This window comes from Pelecanus crispus, unplaced genomic scaffold (assembly GCF_030463565.1).
Source record: "Pelecanus crispus isolate bPelCri1 unplaced genomic scaffold, bPelCri1.pri SCAFFOLD_125, whole genome shotgun sequence".
NCBI lineage: Eukaryota > Metazoa > Chordata > Aves > Pelecaniformes > Pelecanidae > Pelecanus > Pelecanus crispus.
Window position 1 is genome coordinate 24,418 of NW_027461254.1, and position 5,583 is coordinate 30,000.

Here is a 5,583-nt window from a genome sequence, read left to right on the forward strand (position 1 = left end):
AAGCCGGCGAGTGCCCGGCAACCGCCGGGACCTGGACCCGGCTAGGGGTGCCCGGTTCTGAAGTCTCCTTGGCGGACGCCACGGAGGCGGGGGTGCTGGGGGGGGGGGGGGGGGCCGCGGGAGGGGGGGGGGGGGGGGGGGCGCAAGCGTGCCTGATTGAGGGTGGCAAGCGACGGCTTTTTAACAAGAAAAGCAAAACAAAAGACAAAGAAAAAAAAAAACAACAACAAAAAGAGTCTGTTACTATTTATTTTTTCTACCAAAAGCAAAAAAAAGGCATTCTGCTGCGAAAACAGTTCATTCAAACTTGCTTCCGAGTTTCCATACCAAAGGGGGGGGGGGGGGAAGAAAAAAACACAGCCCCAACACCCCCCCACCCCGGCTGGGACCAACCGGGCCTCCCCGTCCAGCCGGCTCCTGGAGCAAGGAGCGACTGCCCGGTCCAGCTGGCTCCTGGAGCGGGGAGCGGCTGCCGGGTCTACCCGGCTCCGGTCCCCGGAGCGGCTGCCAGGTCTACCCGGCTCCGGTCGCGGGAGCGGCTGCCAGGTCTACCCGGCTCCGGTCCCCGAGCCGGCTGCCAGGTCTACCCGGCTCCGGTCCCGGGAGCGGCTGCCAGGTCTACCCGGCTCCGGTCCCCGAGCCGGCTGCCAGGTCAGCCCGGCTCCGGTCCCCGGAGCGGCTGCCAGGTCTACCCGGCTCCGGTCCCGGGAGCGGCTGCCAGGTCTACCCGGCTCCGGTCCCGGGAGCGGCTGCCAGGTCTACCCGGCTCCGGTCCCCGGAGCGGCTGCCAGGTCTACCCGGCTCCGGTCCCGGGAGCGGCTGCCAGGTCTACCCGGCTCCGGTCCCGGGAGCGGCTGCCAGGTCTACCCGGCTCCGGTCCCCGAGCCGGCTGCCAGGTCTACCCGGCTCCGGTCCCCGAGCCGGCTGCCAGGTCTACCCGGCTCCGGTCCCGGGAGCGGCTGCCAGGTCTACCCGGCTCCGGTCCCCGGAGCGGCTGCCAGGTCTACCCGGCTCCGGTCCCCGAGCCGGCTGCCAGGTCTACCCGGCTCCGGTCCCGGGAGCGGCCGCCAGGTCTACCCGGCTCCGGTCCCCGGAGCGGCCGCCAGGTCGACCCGGCTCCGGTCCCCGGAGCGGCCGCCAGGTCTACCCGGCTCCGGTCCCCGGAGCGGCCGCCAGGTCTACCCGGCTCCGGTCCCGGGAGCGGCCGCCAGGTCGACCCGGCTCCGGTCCCCGGAGCGGCCGCCAGGTCTACCCGGCTCCGGTCCCGGGAGCGGCCGCCAGGTCTACCCGGCTCCGGTCCCCGGAGCGGCCGCCAGGTCTACCCGGCTCCGGTCCCCGGAGCGGCTGCCAGGTCTACCCGGCTCCGGTCCCCGGAGCGGCTGCCAGGTCTACCCGGCTCCGGTCCCCGGAGCGGCTGCCAGGTCTACCCGGCTCCGGTCCGCGAGCCGGCTGCCAGGTCTACCCGGCTCCGGTCCCCGGAGCGGCTGCCAGGTCTACCCGGCTCCGGTCCCCGAGCCGGCTGCCAGGTCTACCCGGCTCCGGTCCCGGGAGCGGCTGCCAGGTCTACCCGGCTCCGGTCGCGGGAGCGGCCGCCAGGTCTACCCGGCTCCGGTCCCCGGAGCGGCTGCCAGGTCTACCCGGCTCCGGTCCCGGGAGCGGCCGCCAGGTCTACCCGGCTCCGGTCCCGGGAGCGGCCGGCAGGTCTACCCGGCTCCGGTCCCCGGAGCGGCTGCCAGGTCTACCCGGCTCCGGTCCCCGGAGCGGCTGCCAGGTCTACCCGGCTCCGGTCCCGGGAGCGGCTGCCAGGTCTACCCGGCTCCGGTCCCCGAGCCGGCTGCCAGGTCTACCCGGCTCCGGTCCCGGGAGCGGCTGCCAGGTGTACACGGCTCCGGTCCCCGGAGCGGCTGCCAGGTCTACCCGACTCCGGTCCCCGGAGCGGCTGCCAGGTCTACCCGGCTCCGGTCCCGGGAGCGGCTGCCAGGTCTACCCGGCTCCGGTCCCCGGAGCGGCTGCCAGGTCGACCCGGCTCCGGTCCCCGAGCCGGCTGCCAGGTCTACCCGGCTCCGGTCCCCGGAGCGGCTGCCAGGTCTACCCGGCTCCGGTCCCCGGAGCGGCTGCCAGGTCTACCCGGCTCCGGTCCCGGGAGCGGCTGCCAGGTCTACCCGGCTCCGGTCCCCGAGCCGGCTGCCAGGTCTACCCGGCTCCGGTCCCCGAGCCGGCTGCCAGGTCTACCCGGCTCCGGTCCCGGGAGCGGCTGCCAGGTCTACCCGGCTCCGGTCCCCGGAGCGGCTGCCAGGTCTACCCGGCTCCGGTCCCCGAGCCGGCTGCCAGGTCTACCCGGCTCCGGTCCCCGGAGCGGCTGCCAGGTCTACCCGGCTCCGGTCCCCGGAGCGGCTGCCAGGTCTACCCGGCTCCGGTCCCGGGAGCGGCTGCCAGGTCTACCCGGCTCCGGTCCCGGGAGCGGCTGCCAGGTCTACCCGGCTCCGGTCCCCGGAGCGGCTGCCAGGTCTACCCGGCTCCGGTCCCCGAGCCGGCTGCCAGGTCTACCCGGCTCCGGTCCCCGGAGCGGCTGCCAGGTCTACCCGGCTCCGGTCCCCGGAGCGGCTGCCAGGTCTACCCGGCTCCGGTCCCCGAGCCGGCTGCCAGGTCTACCCGGCTCCGGTCCCCGAGCCGGCTGCCAGGTCTACCCGGCTCCGGTCCCCGAGCCGGCTGCCAGGTCTACCCGGCTCCGGTCCCCGAGCCGGCTGCCAGGTCTACCCGGCTCCGGTCCCGAGAGCGGCTGCCAGGTCTACCCGGCTCCGGTCCCCGGAGCGGCTGCCAGGTCTACCCGGCTCCGGTCCCGGGAGCGGCTGCCAGGTCTACCCGGCTCCGGTCCCCGGAGCGGCTGCCAGGTCTACCCGGCTCCGGTCCCCGGAGCGGCTGCCAGGTCTACCCGGCTCCGGTCCCCGAGCCGGCTGCCAGGTCTACCCGGCTCCGGTCCCGGGAGCGGCTGCCAGGTCTACCCGGCTCCGGTCCCCGAGCCGGCTGCCAGGTCTACCCGGCTCCGGTCCCGGGAGCGGCTGCCAGGTCTACCCGGCTCCGGTCCCGGGAGCGGCTGCCAGGTCTACCCGGCTCCGGTCCCGGGAGCGGCTGCCAGGTCTACCCGGCTCCGGTCCCCGGAGCGGCTGCCAGGTCTACCCGGCTCCGGTCCCCGGAGCGGCTGCCAGGTCTACCCGGCTCCGGTCCCCGGAGCGGCTGCCAGGTCTACCCGGCTCCGGTCCCGGGAGCGGCTGCCAGGTCTACCCGGCTCCGGTCCCCGAGCCGGCTGCCAGGTCTACCCGGCTCCGGTCCCCGAGCCGGCTGCCAGGTCTACCCGGCTCCGGTCCCGAGAGCGGCTGCCAGGTCTACCCGGCTCCGGTCCCCGGAGCGGCTGCCAGGTCTACCCGGCTCCGGTCCCGGGAGCGGCTGCCAGGTCTACCCGGCTCCGGTCCCGGGAGCGGCTGCCAGGTCTACCCGGCTCCGGTCCCCGGAGCGGCTGCCAGGTCTACCCGGCTCCGGTCCCCGAGCCGGCTGCCAGGTCTACCCGGCTCCGGTCCCCGAGCCGGCTGCCAGGTCTACCCGGCTCCGGTCCCGTGAGCGGCTGCCAGGTCTACCCGGCTCCGGTCCCCGAGCCGGCTGCCAGGTCTACCCGGCTCCGGTCCCGGGAGCGGCTGCCAGGTCTACCCGGCTCCGGTCCCCGGAGCGGCTGCCAGGTCTACCCGGCTCCGGTCCCCGAGCCGGCTGCCAGGTCTACCCGGCTCCGGTCCCCGGAGCGGCTGCCAGGTCTACCCGGCTCCGGTCCCGGGAGCGGCTGCCAGGTCTACCCGGCTCCGGTCCCGGGAGCGGCTGCCAGGTCTACCCGGCTCCGGTCCCCGGAGCGGCTGCCAGGTCTACCCGGCTCCGGTCCCCGAGCCGGCTGCCAGGTCTACCCGGCTCCGGTCCCGGGAGCGGCTGCCAGGTCTACCCGGCTCCGGTCCCGGGAGCGGCTGCCAGGTCTACCCGGCTCCGGTCCCCGAGCCGGCTGCCAGGTCTACCCGGCTCCGGTCCCCGAGCCGGCTGCCAGGTCTACCCGGCTCCGGTCCCCGAGCCGGCTGCCAGGTCTACCCGGCTCCGGTCCCGAGAGCGGCTGCCAGGTCTACCCGGCTCCGGTCCCGGGAGCGGCTGCCAGGTCTACCCGGCTCCGGTCCCGGGAGCGGCTGCCAGGTCTACCCGGCTCCGGTCCCCGGAGCGGCTGCCAGGTCTACCCGGCTCCGGTCCCCGAGCCGGCTGCCAGGTCTACCCGGCTCCGGTCCCGGGAGCGGCTGCCAGGTGTACCCGGCTCCGGTCCCCGGGGCGGCTGCCAGGTCTACCCGGCTCCGGCGGGACTCAGTCTCATTTCCGAATCGGGGAGGTAGACCTGTTGTCCCAGCCGCGGGCTCGGAGCTGCCGAAGGGGTCGCTGTTTTGCGCTGCCTCCAGTTACCTCATCGTAAAGGTCGGCGACGGTTGGCGCCCCTTCCCGGTGGGCGGAGGCGCGGCTCTTGGAGCTTGCCGGGCGCAGGGACCTTCCGGTCCGTACTATGGGAGCAAAGGGTGACATGCCACATGTACTAGAGCTAACGAGCGGTTGCGAGCCCCGAGGCTCGGCCGGCGAAGTGGGGCACTCGGCGGCCGCGGTGGCGGTTCCCTCGGCGGTTCCGGCCACTTTCTGCCTACTCGGCTCAGCCGTGTCCCGGCGTTTGCCCGAGAAGATGGCCCAGGTTTTCCGAGCGGTGGGGAGTCGCGCAGAGCTGGAGCCGCCGGCAAGGCTCCTGCGTCCGTTGCCGCCTGGCGCGCGACACACAAGCCGGCTGCCGCGGGGCAGAGGCACTCGAACGCTGGAAGTCCGCGGTGGGGTTTTCCGTGCTTGCCGCGGTTTTCCGCTTCCTCGGCCCGCTGAGGAGCCCGATGATGGCGTGGGCGAGGCGGCGGCGCCTCGTCCTCCTCCCCCGGCCGGCGCGAGCCAGACGCGGGGCGGCTCGTGGTGTCTGGCCCGCCCGTGCTTCTTCTTTCCCGGTTGTCTCCGAGGGCGGCCTCGGTGGGGAAACGTGCCATGGGTAAAAGCTGTCCCAGGACTGTGGCCGCGGGGCCTCTGCTTCCTTTCTGCTGATCGATGATGCATGGTGGGGTGCGTCGGGGAGGCTTCACGGCGGGCCGGCTGCGCCGGTGTTCAGGCCGGCGTTGCACCTCTCCGCGAGACGTTGCCCTCTCAATCGCACGCTGTCCCAGGACCCGCGGGGCCGTGGGGGGCCTCCGCTTCCTTTCTCTCTCGTCTCTTTCCTTTACCGATCGATGAGGCCTTTCGGGTCGCGTCGGAAAGGGCCCCCGGCGGGCCGGCTCTTCCGTGCTCCCCGTCATAGGGAGCCACGGCGGGGTCCGGTGTTCAGGCACGGGCAGGTCTACCTTTCCAATTCGCTTCCCGTCGCATGCGAGGTGTGTGCCACCTACCTTCCTTCTTTCCCCCGGCGTTAGGGGGGCCGTGGCGGTGCCGGCGATGCCGTGCCGTCCTACCCCCGCTCCGAGGGGGTGAGCGTTCCTTGGGCTTCTC